The 22,485-nt window shown below is 44.4% G+C and overlaps 1 long non-coding RNA gene across 7 annotated transcripts in view; it reads right to left on the bottom strand.

Annotated features, from left to right (window-relative positions):
* Positions 1-22,485, bottom strand: part of LOC132346179 (uncharacterized) — a 56,504-nt gene that overhangs the window by 5,368 nt on the left and 28,651 nt on the right. For 5 of the 7 annotated variants that reach the window (XR_009495935.1, XR_009495936.1, XR_009495940.1 and 2 more), the window contains one exon: positions 7,261-22,485. This exon is cut by the window's right edge. The exons of 1 other annotated variant lie outside the window; for it this stretch is intronic. This is a non-coding gene — a long non-coding RNA (uncharacterized lncRNA). Of the gene's footprint in view, positions 1-7,260 lie in introns of those variants that run through there. One more of the 7 variants, XR_009495937.1, reaches the window with a different exon arrangement.

Here is a 22,485-nt window from a genome sequence, read left to right as displayed (position 1 = left end):
AGCGACTGAACATGCATAATCCTTTCCAAAGGGCTCCATGGGAATCCTTAGGTGTTGTTACCCTCAGAGGATAGTCAGTCAAAGTGTGGTTATGCAGGGAGCTTCTTGAAGTTCTTCTATTTGTAAATATCTCCTCTTAAACAATGAGGGAAGGAAAGAAAAAGTAAGAATCTTGTGTTGGTCACCGTGACCTGACCCAGAAATGGTTTGGTTATTGGTTCTGCTAAACAAGATAAAGCAAATGAGTAGAGATCCATAGCCACCACCTCCTCTACTACAACCACCTTTGTCTTTTAACAACTAGGACTTTGCAGTAAATGAATCATTCAGAAGGAAACCCCACATCTGTAGAAATACCCTTGGGGAGGATGGGAAGAAGTAGACCCTGCTTCAGAGCTGAGTTGGACTTGAAAGGAGACGCCTTGGCCCCTCCTGCACCCCTCCTGGCTGAGTTGCCTCTGACTCATCTCTTTCACCTTTTGAACAAGCTACTGAGGATGGAGTGGTACAGAACTATCCGAGCCATTACCCAAGACAGATAACCAACACGGTAGCTTCTCCTGCCCTATCCCCCACCTCCAGGGAGAGGCCAGACCACAGTGGTACCAGTTTGAGTTTGAGCATAGAGTACAACGTGCAGACAGAGTCTGGTATCACTCCTTCATTCTTTGTAAACTGAACTCACTAAAAATTTTGATGGTACATATCCTCCAATACTTGGGCCACCTGATTCAAAGAACCGACTCATTGGAAAAGACCCTGATGCTGGGAAAGATTGAAGGCAGGAGGAGAAGAGGACAACAAGGATGAAATGGTTGAATGGCATCACCGACTCAGGAGTTGGTGATGGACAGGGAGGCCTGGCATGCTGCAGTCCATGGGGTTGCAAACAGTCAGACATAACTGAGCAACTGAACTGAACTAAACTGGTCCTCCAATAAACTTTGAGAAGGGTACCAAGACCACCAATGGGGAAAGGACAGCCTTTTGAAAAAAAAAATATATATATTGGGAAAACTTTATATCCACAAGCAAAAAAATGAAGTTGGACACTTACCTTATACCATCTATTAACTCAAAATATATAAAAGGCCTAATCGTAAGACCTAACTGTAAAACTCCAAGAAGAAAACATAAGAGAAGAGCTTTATGACACCGATTTTGTCAGTGTTATTTTTTGGATATGACACCAAAAGCACAAGCAACCAAAAGAAAAATAGACAACGCAGGTGACATACAACTCGAAAATGGCTGCATATCAAAGGGGAAAAAATCAACGGAGTGGAAGGCAACCCACGGAAAGAAAATATTTGCAAATCACATATCTGTTAAGGGGTGAGTGTCCAGAACATGTAAGAACCCCTACAACTCAAAAACAACAACAAAAAAATACTTAGCAATGGACAAAGGATGAGATACTTCTCAAACAAAGATGTAGGAATGACCATAAGCACATGAAAGATGCACAGCGTCACCAGCGCTCAGGGAAATGCAAGTCAGAACCACAACGTGATATCACCTCACAGCCATTAGGATGACCGTCATCAAAACAAAACAGAAAAACATTGGTGAGAATGTGGAGAAACTGGAACTCTGTGCACTATTGTTGGGAATGTGAATGGTGCAGTTGCTATGGAAATCATGCAGATGTTCCTCAGAAAATTAAAACCAGACCTAACATATGATCCAATAATCCCACTTCTGTGTATATATCCAAAAGAACTGAAGGCATGATCTTGGAGCGAGAATAGCACATCCATGTTCATCACAGCATTTGTTACAACAGCTAAGACATGGAAGCAACCCAAACGTCCAATGACGAGTGGATGGATAAAGAAAACATATTAACATAGGGTGCGCCTCCTGACAGGGTAGTCTACCCCAAAAAAGAAATCCTGACCTGATCAAGCCTTGGAGCCAATTACCAACTTACAGGAAGTACGGGGGACAAAGAAAAGTCCTCCATACCGATGCAGTTATCGAGCTCCAGACTCTGAGCAAGTCTCCGAGACAAATGGTCTAGTTTCATTAAAAATCAAGTTCATCAGAAAAGAGAGAGTTCATCTAGTCTCAATTTTGATTTAAACAAGCAAACTTGAGAGAAATAGGGGGAGAGGAGGAGGGAGTCATGACATTTATAAGACAATTTAAAAACTGGGGGCTTCCCTGGGATTCTGGTGGTTAAGAATCCGCCATGCAATGCAAGGGACACCGGTTCAATCCCTGGTCTGGGAAGACCCCACATGCCACAACTAAGCCTGTGAGCCATGATGACTGACCCTGCACGCTGGAACTACTGAAGCCTGCTGGCCCTAGAGCCAGGACTCTGCAACAAGAGAAGCCACTACAATGAGAAGCCCCCACACCACAGCTAGAGAGCAGGTTTTTAAAAACATTTTTTAAAATAATGACGATAATCGTGGTTTTTAAAAATTAGCACTAACTGCATTCTTATAATATGAATTATTAATGTATTTTGGATGAGATCATGAGATCATGGTTTCTAGTATTTCAAAGACATGCTGAAATGTTTGTAGATGAAATAAGACTGAAATGTTTACTGATGAAGTCATGTAGTATACCACTCCAGTATCCTTCCTGCAAAAACCCCATGAACAGTAGGAAAAAGCAAAAAGATATGACACCAGAAGACAAGCCCCAGGGTCAGAAGGTGTACAATATGCTACTGGGGAAGAGCAGAGGGTGATTACTAACAACTCCAGAAAGAATGAAGCGGAAATGACACCTGACTGTGGATGTGTCTGGTGATGTAAGTCAAGTCTGATGCTGTAAAGAACAGTATTGCACAGGAACCAGGAATGTTAGGTCCATGAATCAAGATAAATTGGACATGGTCAAGCAGGAAATGGCAAGAGTGAACATCAACATTTTAAGAATCAGTGAGCTAAAATGGCCTGGTATGGGTGAATTTAATTAAGAAGACCATTGCATCTACTACTGTGGGCAAGAATCTCTTAGAAGAAATGGAGTAGCCCTCATAGTCAACAAAAAATGCAGTACTTGGGTGAGATCTCAGAAATGACAGAATGAGCTTGGTTCATTTCCGAGGCAAATCATTCAATATCACAGTGATCCAAGTCTATGCCCCAACAACTAATGCCAAAGAAGCTGAAGTTGAATGATTCTATGATGACCTACAAGACCTTCTGGAACTAACACCAAAAAAAGATGTCCTTTTCATCACAGGGGACTGGAATGCAAAAGTAGGAAGTCAAGAGACACCTGGAGTAACAGGCAAGTTTGACCTTGGAGTATAAAATGAAACAGGGCAAAGGCTAACAGAGTTTTATCAAGAGAACACATTGGCCATAGCAAACACCCTCTTCCAACAACACAAGAGACAACTCTACACATGGACATCACCAGATGGTCAACACCAGACTCAGACTGATTATATTCTTTGCAGCTGAAGACAGAGAAACTATATAGTCAGCAAAAATAAGACCAGGAGCTGACTGTGGCTGAGATCATCAGCTCCTTATTGCAAAATTTAGACTTAAATTGAGGAAAGTAGGAGAAACCACTAGACCATTCAGGTATGATCTAAATCAAATCCCTTATGATTATACAGTGGAAGTGATGAATAGATTCAAGGGATTAGATCTGATAGACAGAGTGCCTGAAGAACTACGGATGGAGGTTCATAACATTATACAGGAGGTGGTGATCAAAACCATCTCCAAGGAAAAGAAATGCAAGAAGGCAAAGCAGTTGTCTGAGGAAGGCTTACAAATAGCTGAGAAAGAACAAAATCAAAAAGCAAGGGAGAAAGGGAAAGATATACCCAACTGAATGCAGACTTTCAGAGAATAGCAAGAAGAGATAAGGCCTTCTTCAATGAACAATGCAAAAAAGCAATAGAATGGGAAAAATTTTCTCTTCTAGAAAATTGGAAATATCAAGGGAAAATTTCATGCAAAGATGGGCAAAATAAAGGAGAGAAATGGTGTGGACCTAATAGAAGCAGAAGAAATTAAAAAGAGGTGGCAAGAATATACAGAAGAACTGTACAAAAAAGGTCTTAATGACCTGGATAACCACGATGGTGTGGTCACTCACCTAAGCTAAACATCCTGGAGTGTGAAGTCAAGTGAGCCTTAGGAAGCATCACTACAAACAAAGCTACTGGAGGTGATGGAATTCATCTGAGCTATTTCAAATTTTGAAAGATGATGGGGTTAAAGTGCTGCACTCAATATGACAGCAAATTTGGAAAACTCAGCAGTGGCCACAGGACTGGAAAATATAAGTTTTCATTCCAATCCCAAAAAAGGGCAGCGTCAAAGAATGTTCAGACTACCAGATATTGCACTCATTTCACATGCTAGTAAGGTTATGCTCAAAATCCTTCAAGTTAGTCTTCAACAGTATGTGAACTGAGAACTTCCAGATGTACATGTTATGTTTAGAAAAGGCAGAGGAACCAGAGATCAAATTACCAACATTCGTTGTATCATTGAAAAAGCAAGAGAATTCCAGAAAAGCATCTACTTCTGCTTCACTGACTATGGGACAGCCGTTGACTGTGTGAATCAGAAAAAATTGTGGAAAATTCTTCAAGAGATGGGAATACCAGACCACCTGACCTGTCTCCTGAGAAACCTGTATGCAGGTCAAGAAGCAACAGTTAGAATCTTATATGGAACAACAGACTGGTTCCAAATTGGGAAAGGAGTATGACAAGGTTGTATATTGTCTCCTTGTGTATTTAACGTATATGCAGTGTTGTTGTTGGCATTCAGTCGTAAACTCAGGTCCAACTCTTTGCGACCCCATGGACTGCAGCACACCAGGCTTTCCTGTCCTCCACAGAGTACATCATGCAAAATGCCGGGCTGGATGAATCATAATCTGGAGTCAAGATTGCCAGGAGAAATATCAACAATTTCAGATATGCAAACGATACCACCCTTATAGCAGAAAATGAAGAAGAACTAAAGAGCCTCTTGGTGAAGGTGAAAGAGGAGAGTGAAAAAACTGGCTTAAAACTCAACATTCAAAAAACAAAGATCATCGCATCCAGTCCTCTTCAGTCAGTTCAGTTCAGTCACTCAGTCGTGTCTGACTCTCTGCGACCCCATGGACTGCAGCACACCAGGCCTCCCTGTCCATCACCAACTCCCGGAGTTTACTCAAACTCCTGTCCATTGAGTCAGTGATGCCATCCAACCATCTCATCCTCTGTTGTTCCCTACTTCTCCAGCCTTTAATCTTTCCCAGCATCAGGGTCTTTTCCAATGAGTCAGCTCTTCGCATCAGGTGGCCAAAGTGTTGGAAGTTTCAGCTTTAGCACCAGTCCTTCCGATGAATATTCAGGACTGATTTCCTTCAGAATGGACTGGTTGGATCTCCTTGCAATCCAAGGGACTCTCAAGAGTCTTCTCCAACACCACAGTTCGAAAGCATCAATTCTTCGGTGCTCAGCTTTCTTTATAGTCCAACTCTCACATCCGCACACGACCACTGGAAAAACCATAGCCTTGACTAGATGGAACTTTGTTGGCAAAGTAATGTCTCTGCTTTTCAATATGCTATCTAGGTTGGTCATAACTTTCCTTCCAAGGAATAAGCGTCTTTTAATTTCATGTCTGCAGTCACCATCTGCAGTGATTTTGGAGCCCCCCAAAATAAAGTCAGCCACTATTTCCACTGTTTCCCCATCTATTTGCCATGAAGTGATGGGACTGGATGCCATGATCTTAGTTTTCTGAATGTTGAGCTTTTTAAGCCAACTTCTTCACTCTCCTCTTTCACTTTCATCAAGAGGCTCTTTAGTTCTTCTTCATTTTCTACCATAAGGGTGGTATCATCTGAATAGCTGAGGTTATTGATATTTCTCCCACCAATCTTGATTCCAGCTTGTGCGTTTCTCATGATGTACTCTGCATATAAGTTAATTACCAGTCCCATTACTTCTTGGCAAATAGAAGGGGAAAAGGTAGAAGTAGTGACAGATTTTGTTTTCTTGGGCTCCAAAATCTCTGTGGATGGTGATTACAGCCATGAAATTAAAACATGCTTGCCCCTTGGAAGGAAAGCTCCTAGACAGCATATTAAAAAACAAAGACATCTCTTTGCCAACAAAGGTCCATATAGTCAAAGCTATGGTTTTTCCTGTAGTCATGTACAGTTGTGAATTGAACCATAAAGAAGGCTGAGAGCCAAAGAATTGATGCTTTTAATTTGTGGTACTGGAGAAGTTCTTGAGAGTCCCTCAGACAGCAAGGAAATCAAACCAGTCAATCCTAAAGGAAATCAACCCTGAATATTCACTGGAAGGACTGAAGCTGAAGCTTACCCAATACCACCTGATGCGAAGAGCTGACTCACTGGAAAAGACCTTGATTCTGGGAAAGACTGAAGGCAAAGGAGAAGAGGGCAGCAGTGAATGAGATGGTTAGATAGCATCACTGATTCTCAACGAACATGAGTTTGAGCAAACTCCCGGAGATAGGGAGGGACAGGGAAGCCTGGTGTGCTGCAGTCCATGGGGTCACAAAGAATCGGACACGACTGATCAACTGAACAACAGCAATAAGCTAGCTAACCTTCATCTTGGGGAGCTGATTCTACAAGAGGAAACAACTTTGGCGGAATTCAAAGAGGGTGCTCAAGATCCCCACACCTGGTATAAACATCCTGCATGATCCCCAGGGCTGTGAGTATAATGGGTTTTACGCTCGTGATTAACAAGTTAGAGTATAGAACACAGCTGACTTTGGGAGAGGAAGATTATCCTGATGGGCGTGACTTAGGAACCCTTTAAAAGCTGAGCCTTTTCTCTGGTTCATCACAGAAGAGGAAGTCAGAAGTTTGAAGCATTGAGATTTGACACACTGCTGCTAAAGGGTGGGAGCCTCATGGCTGGGAATTCAGGTGGCCTGTAGTCACTGGCTCACATTCAGCATGGAAATAAGGTGCAAGTCCTCAGTCCTATACCTCAAGGGATGGAATTCGGCCAACAAGAACAACCTTCAAGGAGGGTTTTTTCCGCAGAGCCTCCAGACAAGCATTCAGTCCAGTCAACACTCTGATTTTCCTGCCTTATGGCGCGTTGAGCAGAGCACCTTGCTGTGCCTACATGGTGTGGCTAACAAACCTGCAGCCCTAGGAACTGGGAGAATTCATCTTAAATGACCACTGACTTATGGGATTTGAATACATATTTACCCAGAATGAGAACTGTTCATTTGATTTTATTAAAATCATAACCATAGGGAAAATAATAGATGCATGTAGTTTTTGTTTTTTTTTTAAGAAAAGATTTGGCAAAATGAAACATTTGTCTTGCATATATGTTTTCCTCAGAAACTATACTGAGGTTGTACCCAAAAGCTTTCTTCCGTACTTGGGCCTGTACCAGCTGGTATCTGCTTCCTGTAGTTCACATTTGATAACCATCAACAGTAAATAAGTCAACTGAAGCCTGGGTCTTCCTAGTTCCGTTGCTGTCTGTCATTTCAGGGAAAGGAAGTTGGAAAAAAAAAAAGAAGAAGAAGAAGAAGGCCGAGAGCACTCATTCACCCTACAAACCTTGATCGTGTATTGTATTACACACCATGCCGGTCTCTTCATTAAGGATCATCAGCTCTGACTGCTTACAAGTTCAGGATGTTTACTGCTTCTGCATTGTCCAGTCTTCAACAATTATCATGGAGAAGTGTGGATTTCTCTGATTCTTTGTTGGCCTCTTGCCCAGGCCTCTTGACTTCTTGTTGGCATGTTAACCCACTTCCTCAAATGTGTACTGTCTTTTATTTCAAAAATTTCCCCTTGACTAAGCTTGCAGTTATCTAGTTACACTTCCTCTAATGCAGGGAAGCTCATCTTTTTCAAGGGTGGGACTTGAGCAAAAACTCAACTGCCGCAAGAACAAATAACCTACTGAGTTCACTGTTCTCGAGCACGAGGATGGATAATTCAGAATGTTTTCAAGCCCTTCTTTCTGATGGGGCACGATATTCAGTTTTGCAATTAGGCACCAATCTGTGTCAGAGGGGCAGGCGCTTCAAGGTCCAGGAAACAGGTCCCAGGTCTGCCAACAACCAATTAGATAAACTTGGGTAAACCTCTGCCTGAAGCCCAAGAAGTGCTTGCTAAGCATGAGTGACCATTAATTACAGCACAACAAAATACATCATACAGCAATGAACCAAAATTTGGCAAGTCGCACCATGTCACATGGATGAGCTAAGATAAGCAGTTATTGAGCTAAGCAGTGATGCATGTGTGGTTCTTCAGACAATTTATGGTTGCAGAATATCTAGAAGATTCTAGAATTGTGTGCCTCAAATACAGTATCTTTTTTTCAAAAGTCGTCTGTTATGAAATAAGAGATGCTGATGCTGACTTGAAACCAAATCAACCTTCCCGCCCCCTCAGGCTTCTCCATCACAATAAATAGCAACTCCTTTCTCCCATTTTTCGAGGCCAAAGAATTTGTGCTGCTTTTGACTCCTGGCTTACATTCTATCTGCTGGGAGATTCCACTAAAACATCTCAAATCTGACTACTTTCACACACTCTTCGATTACCACCTCATCTTAGCCACCATCATCTCCTGGAAAGTGATTGCATTGTTTCCTGGCTGATCTTCCTTCCTCCTCAGCCCTTGCCCGTCTTCCATCATTTTAGGTAACTATTCAGCATTGTAAGCCAATCACACTGCTCATTGACCCCACGCCCTCCCGTGGCTTCCTTCTTACAGTAAAACCTCCAAGCCTTCAGTGACCTCCAGGGCACTTCATCAGCATTCTGACATCACCTCCCCCTTGACCCTCCGCTCCAGCCACCTCAGCCTCCTGCTGCTCCTCAGGCACAGCAAGCCTGCCCCTGCCTCGGGGCCTTTGCACTTACCAACTTCTCTCCCTAGTTCTGCTCTTCTACCATGCTTGACCCCATGACTCATATGTTGATTTCAAGTTTTGACTTCAGTGTTAGTTTTTCAGGGTGGCCTGTTCTGCTCCCTCTCCTTAAATTGCACCCCCCCTGACCCTGCACACACACACACACATACCACATATTTCCTAAGTCCCTTCCATGACTTATTTTCTCTCTTTAGGAAAAAAAAAAGCATCTTTTATCTCTTGAATATTTTCTGTCTCTCCCACTAGAATGTGAGCTCTAGTTGGGGAGAACTTTTGTGCTTTTTGTTTTCTTCTTTTAATCTTGATCACTGCAAAAGAGATTAGAGAGTACCCGGCACATCTACACAGTAGACGGTCAAGAATCTAAATGATGAATGAACAGATAAATGATTTATTCACCAAGTGTTAAGGAAAGCTGAAAGAGTTAAGCCCTATTTGTTGACTTAACCTGAAGTGACTTGTAGGAGGGGAAATCAGGCAGAGCTCAACCTTCTTTACAGATTGCGATTTACTCTACACTTTTGAAAACTTGAGCAAACACAAACAGCTAAGGCTGCTGTCATTCTCCAGACATCATTGCTTTGACAAGAATGTTAAGTTAAACCCTTAATGAGCTCAGAGGATTGAAAATTAAAATTGGGTGTTGTGGACTGGAGTGTTTATGTCTCCTGAAAACTCATCTGTTGAAACCCTACCTGCCACAGTGCTATTAGGAGGTGGAGCTTTGGGGAGGTTATTAAGATTAGATGTAGTCTCAAGGGTGGAGCTCTCATGAGTGGGATCGGTGCCCCTATAACGGTCGTCAGAGAGCTCACTTCCCCTCTTTGCTCTCATCAGAGTGAGGACAAAAGAGGAAGTCACCAATCTGCTACCCGGAGAAGGGCTTCCACCCAAAATCAACCCTGCCTGATCTCAGACTTCCAGCCTCCAAAACCGTGAGAGATAAATTTCTGTCTATAAGCCACCAGGCTGTGGTGCTGTGCTATATCAACCCAAACTGACTTTGAAATTCTTATTTTCAATTGAATGTCTCAAGAGGAAAAATAATTTTTAAAAGTTTAAAGGAAGTTAGTCAAGTAGACTAGCCTTCCGTGGGCTTAACTGTGTTTCTTCTCATCCCCTGTAAATGTTGACGTTGAAGTGGTAACACCCAGTAGCTCAGAATGACTGTCTTTGGAGACATGGTCTTTGAAGAGGTGACTGAGGTAAAGTAAAGTCAATATGGTAGGCCCTAATCTCATACAACTACTGTCTTCATGACAAAAAAAAGACTGGGACACATCTAAAAAATACTTTCACAGAAACATCTAGAACAGTGACCAAATATCTGGGTGGTGCAGCCAAGCCAGGCTGACACACAAAATGAGCCATTAAGTTGAAACAGAGCAGAAGACAAGGACCATTACAGTCCTTGCCCTCCCCCACACCAGCACCGCCGTGCCCTCTGCCTGCCTCTTGTCTGTGGAAAACCTTAGTCAACGAATAAGATTAGTCAGAGAAATGAGAACTGCAGAATCAAAGAAAAATAGTCAAAGGGGACTAAATGAAAATGTAGTCATTAAGCGCAGTCAAGGACCTTTAGTTCCCTCTCAAGGGCTGCAGATAATATTCTGCGCCACATCCTGGGAGCTGTATTACAGACACCAAAACACCAGGTGGGGAAGCTAACTACGTGACGACCAGACGGTACCCAGGAGACGAGCTGCCGCAATTCCGAGAACTGATCACATCGTAAAGAAATGGGGACAAGTGCACCCTGGAACTGAAGATTAGCTGTACCTGAAACGGGCTGATGCTGGTGAGACCACTGATGACCGATTTAAAGATGACTGCTAGAGACGACTGTGTGTTTCTGCACGTAGCCCCCTGCCCCCTCTGTCTATAGGAGCTCTCGCCTCCTGCTTGTCAGGATGGGGGAGTGGGCCTCTGGACAGACATCCCCCTGCCTCAGTTGCCAGCGTCTGAAATAAAGCAAACCTTCCTTTCCACCAGCCTGGCCTCTTTATGGGCCTTTGAGCTGTGAGCAGCTGGACTCACCACACACAGAGCTCTCGATAACGATGTGATGCTTGATAAATTTTTCCAGATCTATTTTTGGCTGTGGTGCATCTTCATTACTGCATGTAGGCTTTCTCTCGTTGGCTTCTCTCTAGTTGTGGTACGTGGGCTTCTCATTGCGGTGGATTCTCTTATTGTCACATGTAACTTTCTCTCTCAGTTGCCCCGTGCGTGGTATGTGGAATCTTCTCAGTCCAGGGATCAAACCTGTGTCCCCTGCATTGGCAAGTGGATTCTTACCCACTGGATCACCAAGGAAGTCCTTAATAAATTATTTAATAATTGACTGACATTAAAATGAGTTCAGTTGGCTTAGTTTAAGACATAGTCACTGAAGGAAAAAACACTACTTTAAAATACTTTCAAATTTCAGGGGTTTTTTTGTTTTAAAGTAGACATCCATATTTTCTCTAATGCTAATTGTACTTAAGATATTTTAAAGAGTCAAACAAAAATAAGCAAATATTTTGGACTGTGGTGGTGGTTGCCGAATTCTATAAAATTATGAAGAGTTATTGAACTGTAATGGATGTTTTATGGTATGTAAATTATAGCTCAAAATAATAATGAATCATAAATGAACTGTTAGTCATGTAAAAGCATTTCTGTTTCATGAAAAACATCTGAACAACAGAATTCCAGGGCTGAGACAAAACTAGACGCTGCGTATTTCAACATAATTAGAATAAAGTTTTGGGGATACTTGAAAATTAGTACCATGAACAAAATTCTGACAGGCACAAAAAATAATAATTTAAAAAAGCTTTTTTTCTGTTTACAAAGGAAAGAAGCTTTTTTGTTATCAATTTGAATGACCCTGAAAATGTCCACTGCTTTAGGATAAAGAGACTAATAAGCATCTTTTAGATTTAACCATAAGAAGTCATGGGTCTCCTGGAAACAGCTGGGGACCATCCTGTCTGCCCTTTAATTCCATCTGGGAGCCCTAGAAGGAAAGACTAGGAAAAAGGAACCTCTGAAAAGCCTCAACTCCCAGCATCATGCGCCATGGATTGCTGAGATTCCAGATTTTCTATAAAGGTGATACAGTGGATACACACACACACATGGTGTGGGCCTAAGACATTCTAGAGATGCTGGTAAATGGGAAAGTAACTTGTCTTCACATATTTATCACTACCACTGATTCAATGGACATGAACTCGGGTGAGGGACAGGGAAGCCTGGCATGCAGCAGTCCATGGGGTTGCAAAGAGTCAAACACCACTTGGCGACTGAACAAACAAACATTTATCATTTATCCAGTCACTCTGGCAAGCTAACAGACGCTAGTAAAACTTTGAGCTGAGTCTCCTGAGTGTTCCAGAACAGTGGCTCTCAAAGTATAGCCTCAGAAACCCTTTCAGGAGGTCGGCAAAGTCAAAACTATTTTCAAAATAGAGAAGGGGAGGGTGGGATGATTTGGGAGAATGGCATTGAAACATGTATATTACCATATGTGAGATAGATCGCCAGTCCAGGTTCGATGCATGAGACAGGGTGCTCAGGGCTGGTGCCCTGGGATGACCCTGAGGGATGGGATGGGAGGGAGGTAGGAGAGGGGTTCAGGATGGGGGACACATGTACACCCATGGCTGATTCATGTCAATGTATGGCAAAACCACTACAATATTGTAAAGTAATTAGCCTCCAATTTAAATAAATAAATTAATTTAAAAAAAACTATTTTCAAAATAATAACCAAGAGGTTATTTGCATCTTTCACTTTCATTCTCTCATGAGTGTGAAGTGGAATTTCCCACCGACTGTGTTACGTGTGACAGCCCACCTACTGTGTGCAGAGCTGCCATAGGACCCAGCTACTGTCCACCAGAAGCTACTGTCCAGAAGTTAAAGAGATCTGTGAAGCTATGAAAGAGTAGCACGGTTCTTAGCAAATGCTTTTTGTTTGGGAAAATATAATAATTTTTCCTAAGGATTTGTTGCGTTCACATGTAACTGGCTTTTTTCTACTTCTGAATGACTTGATAAGTAATTTTTGTTGATGTATTTACTTTTGGCTGCGCTGGGTCCTTGTTGCTGAGTGCGGGTTTTCCTCTAGTTGCGGTGAGCAGGGGCTGCTCTCCCTCATGTCATGTCGACTTCTCACTGCGGTGGCTTCTGCTGTTGAGAAGCACAGGCTCTAGGCCCAGGGGCTTCAGTACGTGCAACTCATAGGCCTAGTTGCTCTGCCTCAGGTGGGACCTTCCCGGACCAGGGATTGAACCTGTGTCCCCCGCGTTGGCAAGCAGAGTCTTAACTGCTGGACAGCCAGGGAACTCCTGATAAGTAATATTTTGAAGTTTTTTTTTCCCCAGTCTTAATTTCTAATATAATAAATAACCATCGTATTCTAGAAAAGGTATTATACTGTACGCAAATAATGGTGATTTTGTATTCTTATTTCTAGCAGTTATACTTCTTTTTTAGTTTTGATCATTGTTAGCCAGAACCTCCAGAGCATGACGAGGCTTCCCAGGTGGCGCTAGTGGTAAAAAAAACAAAAAACAAAAACCCCGCCTGTCAATGAGGAGACATAAGAGACGCAGGTTCGATCATTGGGTCAGGAAGATGCCCTGGAGGACAGCATGGCAACCCACTCCAGTCTTCTTGCCTGGAGAATCCCCATGGACAGAGGAGCCTGGCGGGCTGCGATCCATAGGGTCAAAAAGAGTAGGACACGGATGAAGTGAGTTAGGAAGCACGAACCCACGCTGGGGCAGTGGCCGTGAGAGAGTGGGGAGCCAGTTTCACTCCTGGATGAAACAAAAAGGCTTCTAATGTTTCTGAAAACCTGGTTGTATTTTGCAAGCCAGGCCCTGTTCTGGGAAATGTTGACAGGAGTTCTAAAAGAACAACAGCTTGAGATGCAGTACTCTGGTGTTTCGAAATTTTTCAAGGGAAAGATTTTTCTTTTGGTATCAAAAAAAAACACACACACAGCCTTTGATTGCTAGTTCTTGTGTGATTTTCAGCAAATCTTTATACCTCCACGAACCTTGGTTTTTCTCATCTATAAATGAATAGATTTTATCGGTGCTTCCAAATCATAGTTGGTTGACATTAAAATTATCTGTGAAATCAATGAAGGAAAGCTTCCTTTATTCTAGAATTCCAGCCAACAAAAGCAGAATGAGTGAAGGAATCTGATAATTAGCATTATTGCCACTCCCAGTGATATAACTGATTCAGGACAGGCTCATCAATGTTTGTTAAAACCATGCAGTGGTAAGTCAGGGAGTGCAGTATCTGCACACTGACAACATACGACTCCACTGACTGCTTAGTAACTGCAGTGGGCGAATGGACCTGTACAGTGGACAGATCTAGCTGTCAAGCCACCGCCTGAACTGAGTGCTCACTTGAATTGAGATACACAGACAACCTGGGAGAACTGATGTGATGTATAAGTATGAGGGCTTCCCTGGTAGCTCAGCTGGTAAAGAATCTGCTTGCAATGCAGAAGACCTGTGTTTGATCCCTGGGTTGGGAAGATCCCCTGAAGAAGAAAAGGGCTACCCACTCCAGTATTCTGGCCTGGAGAATTCCATGGACTGTATAGTCCATGGGTTGCAAAGAGTCGGACACAACTGAGCGACTTTAACTTTTACTATAAGTATGAAATACTCTTTCCCAAATGTTAAACTTGAACCTACATGAACATTTAGACAAGATACATGCTAAGTCACTTCAGTTGTGCCTGACTCTTTGCAACCCCATGGACCATAGCCTGCCAGGCTCCTCTGTCTATGAGATTTTCCAGGCAAGAATACTGGAGTGGGTTGCCACTTCCTACTTCAGGGGATCTTCCGGACTCAGGGATTGAACCCGTGTCTCTTCCCTCTCTTGCACTGGCAGGCAGATTCTTTACCACCAACGGCCACCTTTAGACAAGAAAGTTAGTGAAAGTTAAAGACTCTTTGCACCCCCATGGACTATACAGTTCATGGAATTCTCCAGGCCAGAATTCTGGGGTGGGTAGCCCTTTCCTTCTCCAGGTGATCTTCCCAACCCAGGGATCAAACCCAGGTCTCCTGCATTACGGGCAGGTTCTTTACCAGCTGAGACACCAGGGAAGCCCTCAAATAAGAGGCAGATCCCAAATGTTTGGGAGCATAAAGCTCATAGAATCCTGGGAGTCCGTCTTTAAGAAAAGAAAACAAAATTAGATGCAAAAGTGAATGTTTGTGTACAACGAGAAAATAAAATCACAAGTTACAAATCTCAAAAAGGAATCAATTATCATGGATATCACAAAACCCCAGAAAATAACACCAAATTTGTATTAATCAACTGCTGGAGACATCTCTATAATATTTATTTTCCCCCCTCTGTTTTTGCCTGCGTGCAATTTGATCTATTGTGCAATATTTTCTGCAGAACAAGGGTTCTTTTCCTGGCTGAAGAGTCAAAGGTGTGAGTCCCCACCATGCACCTCAATTGACTCAGACCTGGGGGACAAGGCTGGGTGTGGCCAGCCAGACCCAGACATCTGTAAGGTGTGGGCAGAACTGAGAACCCTTAGCCTCCCACACCTGAAGTGACGACTCGCTCTAACTCACACAACAGGATGGCAAACAGAAGCTTGGCAAGAGACAGGAAATTGAAACCTCAAGGCCACCAGCAGCTCTGTGCCCCAGAAACCCACATTTGAGCAAAAGAGACTAAGGACGCCAAGAGCACGTGGGCCGCGTTGTCCTCACTCTGGCTGGGCCTGCCTGAACTCACCCTCCTCACCATCCCCAGGTGTCAGAGACTCTCTCACGAAGCTGGTCTTGGCTTTCCTGGCAGCCCAGTGATGAAGAGGCTGCCTTGCTGTGCAAGGGACATGGGCTCTACCACCCACGAGCCATGGCCACAGAATCTGCATGCCGTGCTTACGGAAGTCCACATGCCTAGAGCCTGCGGTCTGCAACAGTGAGAAGCCTGCACACTGCCATGGAGAGTAGGCCCTGCTCGGCGCAGCTGGGGAAAGGCCGCGTGCAGCCACGAAGACCCAGCACAGACAAAAGATAAAATAAAAACAGCAATCTATAAAGAAGCAACAGTAACTAAGAGCTGGTCTTGAAGCATAAACAGACCCCAGAGATGATGGCGCCACAGGAGGTAAACGGCATGGCCCCTGAAGCACACAGGGGGGATGTGTGGACCCCAAGTTGATCTTCTGAACCCCCCACCAACGTCCCTTCTCATCCCCTTTCCTCCCATCCCCTGGCCTCTCTACTCTGTCCATGGATTTCCCTAGCTGCTACATTTCATGCAAAGAGAATCATACGCGTGACCTGTGACTAGTCTCTTTCATTTAACGCAAGGTTGTCAAGGCCCATACATCCTGTAATATATGAGCCCTTGGGATCTCCCCTGACCAGGGATCAAACGTGTGTCCCCTGCACTGAAGGTGTAGAGTTTTACCCACTGGACCACTAGGAAAGTTCTTCTTTTTTTAATTGCTGAAAAGTTTTCCTTACATGGATAGACCAGAGTTTGTTTATCCACTCATAAGCTGATGGATATTTAAGTTGTTGCCACTTTGGGGCTGTGACAAAGAGTGTGTTAGTCCCCACTTTGAATTCACAAGCATCCACTTCCCACAATGCACAGCGGCCGTGTCCCTCACAGGCTGACCCAGACGAATGCTCCTCCCAAATGCCTTAGGCTCTGGAACCACCATTCAGATCGCCTGAGTCCTAACCTCTTCAGACCCCTGGCCCTTATGGTGAATCAAGGCCCCCACCTTGATTTTCTTTCTTCCATCAGCCTCAGTCCAGCCCCCATGCATCAGACAGGCTCCAATAACACTGAACATCAAAGCAAAACAGTAGAGAGTCCCAGTCATTCTATCTCAGAGTCTCCTTGGCATCACTTATAAATTTGCATCTCCCAGGTTGAGGCACCTCCGAATTTCCCCCACTGCATCTAAGTCCCAGATCCTTGCCCAACCTGAAGGGTCCTGTCATGCTCCCCCTACCCACTACCATCAGCATAATCCGTGGGAGGTTGCCTTGCATCTCTGTCCCTTATTTCATCCTGGCTGCAAAGTGGACCTCAGAAAAAATTCCAGTTTCCATTATGAAAGGAGAAGTTACTCCAGCCCATAATCTAGTGCTGGTCCAGCTTCACTAGTCTTGAGATGCAGACTTCTGGGAATTCCCCAGTGGTTCAGTGGTAAGGACTCCCTGCTGCCACTGCCAAAGCCCCAGGCTCAGTTCCTGGTCAGGGAACTAAGACCCCACCAGCCACATAGCCAAAAAAAAAAAAAAAAATCCTGGCCCTTGGGAGCCCTGTAATATGTCTCTGTAATGTGACCACCATGAGTTGGGGGAAGGCCATTTCACGGTGAGAGAAGTTGGGACTGTCCCCCAAAATTGGAGCGATTATACCCTTGACTTCTGCAAAACACTGGAGCAGAGCATGTGATAGGGCAAATCTCCTCACCTCAGTTTCAGGGCTGAAAGTCCCTCATCTGAGGAAACGCTCCATCCCAGCTTAGCCAGGACCATGAGGCACCCTGCAGAGCCTGGTACATTTCAGTCACAACGTCAGCTACAGACTGAGGTACAGTTAAGCTCTAGGAAGACGCACCCATTCACGCTGAGGGGAGGAGAGCAGGAAACCTGCTGGGATTGTGGGGAGGCAGGCGGTTAACCAGCCCAATCACTGTGAGGACCCTCATTTCGGAGACAAGCAAACTGTGGGCTTCGGTGACTTGTCCGCATAGCAAGGCTGTTTTTTAATCCCTAAGTCATGGCCGACTCTTTGCGACCCCATGAATCACAGCACACCAGGCTTCCCTGTCCATCACCAACTCCTGGAACTTGCTCAAACTCACGTCCATCAAGTCCATGGTGCCATCCAACCATCTCATCCACTGTCGACCCCTTCTCCTCCTGCCTTCAATTTTTCCCAGAATCAGGGTCTTTTCAAATGAGCCAGTAATTCGCATCAGGTGGCCAAAGGATTGGAGTTTCAGCTTCAGCATCAGTCCTTCCAATGAACATTCAGGACTGATTTCCTTTAAGATGGACTGGTTGGATCTCCTTGCAGTCCAAGAGACTCTCAAGGTCTTCTCCAACACCACAGTTCAAAAGCATCAATTCTTTGGTGCTCAGCTTTCTTTATAGTCCAACTCTCACATCCATACATGACCACTGGAAAAACCATAGCCTTGACTAGACAGACCTTTGTTGGCAAAGTAATGTCTCTGCTTTTTAATATGCGGTTTAGGTTGGTCATAACTTTCCTTCCAAGAAGTAAGTGTCTTTTAATTTCATGGCTGCAATCACCATCTGCAGTGATTTTGGAGCCCCCAAAAATAAAGTCTCTCACTGTTTCCACTGTTTCCCCATCTATTTCCCCATCTATTTCCCATGAAGTGATGGGACCAGATGGCCATGATCTTAGTTTTCTGAATGTTGAGCTTTAGGCCAACATTTCACTCTCCTCTTTCACTTTCATCAAGAGGCCCTTTAGTTCTTCTTTGCTTTCTGCCATAAAGGTGGTGTCATCTGCATATCTGAGGTTATTGATATTTCTCCCAGCAATCTTGATTCCAGCTTGTGCTTCCTCCAACCCAGCATTTCTCATGATGTACTCTGCATAGAAGTTAAATAAGCAGGGTGACAATATATAGCCTTGACGTACTCCTTTTTCTATTTGGAACCAGTCTGTTGTTCCATGTCCAGTTCTAACTGTTGCTTCCTGACCTGCATATAGATTTCTCAAGAGGCAGGTCAGGTAGTCTGGTATTCCCATCTCTTTAAAATTTTTGCACAGTTTGTAGTCATCCACACAGTCAAAGGCTTTGGCATAGTCAATAAAGCAGAAATAGATATTTTTCTGGAATTCTCTTGCTTTTTCGATAATCCAACGGATGTTGGCAATTGATCTCTGGTTCCTCTGCCTTTTCTAAAACCAGCTTGAACATCTGGAAGTTCATGGTTCATGTACTGTTGAAGCCTGGCTTGGAGAATTTTGAGCATTATTTTGCTAGTGTGTGAGATGAGTGCAATTGTGCGGTAGTTTGAGCATTCTTTGGCATTGCCTTTCTTTGGGATTGGAATGAAAACTGACCTTTTCCAGTCCTGTGGCCACTGCTGAGTTTTCCAAATTTGCTGACCTATGAAACAAGGTAGACCTCAGCAAACACATCTTCTGGCTCTTGTTTCTAACCTCACAAATATTCATAGGTTCCCATTGTAAGACAAACAAAACTCAAAACAATGCTCATCAAGTGATGAAACACTCGTGCTCTGAATGTGTTCCAGCAGTTAAGAAGCATGGCTAGGTCTGCACACGGGGCATGGAGAGGGCTTGGTGATCATTGTCACATGTTCTGTACCTTTAATCCCTCCTCCACCGATGCCTCCTCCCCATCTGTAAACATCTCCAGGTCTCCCTCTACTTTAAAAAAAAAAAAAAAACAACACAAATTTCTGAGCCTTACCACTTCCTGGGTTCACCACCGTGCCCCATCACCACACTTTTCTCAGCATCCTCACACCCACTCACTGATGAGTCCCTCTCTATCTGGCTTCTTTGCGGGTGGCTCTCTGAAAGCCGCTGCTCTTCCCGGCAGCCACACCCCACGCTTTGGTCCAACCTCTCCCATCTTTTCGCTCTTCAGCAGTGACCAGACCCCTCGTTCTAAGAACTCCTTTGCCATCTTCCTCCTCTGCCTTCTTTGTGTTCCCATCTAGTTCTCCTATGTCATTGCAAGACCCTGGAGGCATAGTCTATGTTATCATTTTACACCCTCTGGAATATCATGTGCCTGATCAGTTCTTCCATATTGGTTGGTTTGACATCACTTGAGTTCTTTATTTACATTTACTTCTGGAAGGAAACCAGGTCCACCTCTCCCACTGTAAACTCCCCTATGTCTCAACAAAATGATCAAGAACCTCTCAATTGCTTTTCTCTGGGACCTTAGAAAGTACAGCATACACATATACAATGGAATACTACTCAGCCATGAAACAGAAAGAAATAATGCCTTTTGCAGAAACATAGATGGACCTAGAGATTATCAGACTAAGTGACGTAAGCAGAAAGAGAAAGATAAATACCATGTGATATCACTTCTATGTGGAATCTAAGGTATTGTGGAAATGAACCAATCTACAAAACGGACATAGACTCACAGACGTAGAGAACAGACTGATGATTGCCAAGGGGGAGTTGGGGAGATGGGAGTTCGGGATTAGTAGATGCAAACTATTGCATATAGACTGGATAAACAACGAGGTCCTACTGAATAGCACCGGGAACTGTAGCCAGTCTCCTGAAATAAACCATAATGGAGAAGAATCTAAAAAAGAACGAAGAACGTACATATGTGTGTAACTGAGTCACTTTGCTGCACAGCGGAAATTAACACAACGTTATAAATCAACTACACTTCAACTAAAAATTTTAAAAAAAATGTACAAAGGAGACTGTTTCACCAAGGTCTGATTTCTCAGCACCCTGGGCGGGGGCTTTAGCACCTGATCTTGACCTGAGAAGAAGCTACTTGATTTCTACCCAGTACTGGCTGTATTCAGACGGCTTCGAGGAATAGTTTCCTGAGTTTCTTGATGTTTGCAGTGCTTACGATGACTTTCACACTTAGTTAAGCAACCTTTGATACTGTGTGGTTATAACATAATAACCACATGTCGCTTTGTCTTCAACAGTGAAAAATCCAAAGGGCTTTAACCACTGGTAAAAGTGTCTTCTCACGTCAACCACATAGCAGCACATAGTGTGATGTGAGCTAGATGGCTATTTTCATGAAGCGGGTTGAGCTCAACTGACAAGGCAGTTGCATAACCGCCTAGGCTCCGCGCAGTGTGGGCTTGCCGAAACACGTGCCTTGGGAGAGACAAATCTCTGCGTTCTCTTTCCTGCCAGCTCTTCACCAGCTCTGGGGCTGACTGATGACACATTCCAAGGTCTGTTTGATGCTGCCATCGGGAGAATCCAAGCTCTGTTTAGCTAAGCATGTTCAGGGCCCTTCAGCTGCCATTGCACCTCCTTCCTTTGCCATCTGAACTTCCTCCAGCTTTAGTGGAACGTGCTCCCAGGAGGGCAGGTCCTGCCCAGTGGGTGTGTGGGGCAGGGACTGGCCACCAGGATCAAGGGTCTGGGCTCGCCTCCTGACCACGGTTCCCCTCTCTCCTCCCCAAGGAGGAGCCCAGACCCTCCCTGCCCTGAGAGTCCACCTTCCCTGAGGGACCCAGCAGTTCAGGCGCCTTCATTGCCCCACAGTGCCCCCTCTGGGAAACTTGCTCTCCTATTTCTCTGGCCCCAGAGGTGGAGGGGAACGCCCCTGAAGGAACCACCAGCTGAGAAACCCAAGTCCCCTCCTTAATGAGTCATCTCTCCCCTTCGACTCCTAGGGAGTTGCTGAAATTCTCAAGAATTTCCAGTCCTTGCTCTGCCATTTTGGATGGTGAAACTGACCTCAGAGTTAAGTGGTAAAGTCTGTCCTAGGGGTCCCCCATCCTCCAGCCCCCAGCACCTTTTTAGGGCCCACCTCCTTCCAGGCAAGAGTAAGACTCTTCAGAATCCTACTGCTCCAGACTTCCCCAGTGGTACAGTAGCTAAGACTTTGCACTCCCAATGCAGAGGGGCCAGGGTTCAATCCCTGGTCAGGGAGCTAGAGCCCACATGTTGCGACTAAAGATCTCCCGGGCCACAACAAAGGTCGAAGAGTCCAAGTGCCACAACGAAGACTCGGCGCAGCCAAATAAATGAATAAATATTAAACAAAAAAACAAAGAATCCTACTGCTCACATACCACTCTCCTTTGGGGCAGCCCTGCCAGCACGCTAAGGGGAGATGCGTTAAATAACCAGTGCTGTACACTGGCCGCCAAGCCCCCCAGTCTAAGTCCTGTCCAGAGCTCGGAGACAGAGGAGCAGCTATCTATTTGTTCACAAGCAGGCTGGGCAAGAGGGCAAAATCACAAATGTCAACCATCCGAAGCCTCATGCCTGGACCCCCGGCCAGCTGAGGCCGTGCCACCGTTTAGAAACACCAAAGTGCCATTCGGGTCTGTGCGTTTTTAGGTCTCTGGAAACATCACATAAGAACATGGGCTTCATCCGAATGTTACGTGATGGCAGGTGAAAGAGGAGGCCAAGTCATTCCCGCTGAAGACGATGTGAGAGTGAAGGAGAGGAATTGAAGACAATCAGTGAGAAAAGAATTAGAAACAGTCAGGACATTCAATCATGGAACGCATTGCAAAAGTAATCTATAACACGCACATTTCTAGCAGAGAAACAAGAACCAGTTCAAATCGATACCATGGCTGCAATATTGTTCATCCATAAAAAAAGGCGAGCCTGCCAGTTACAACAACATCGATGAACTTTGAGAGCATCATGCTAAGTCAGATGCACCATGAGATGAGTCAGACAGAGAAAGACAAATACTGTATGATCTCACTCACCATGGAATCTAAAACAAAATAAAGGAACCACCTCCTAGATACTGAAAGGAGACTGGTGGTTGCCAGAGACAGAGGATAAGGTTCGGAGCAAAATGGGTGAA

Source organism: Bos taurus, chromosome 1 (genome assembly GCF_002263795.3).
Source record: "Bos taurus isolate L1 Dominette 01449 registration number 42190680 breed Hereford chromosome 1, ARS-UCD2.0, whole genome shotgun sequence".
Lineage (NCBI taxonomy): Eukaryota > Metazoa > Chordata > Mammalia > Artiodactyla > Bovidae > Bos > Bos taurus.
This window is presented reverse-complemented; position numbering and strand designations above follow the sequence as displayed.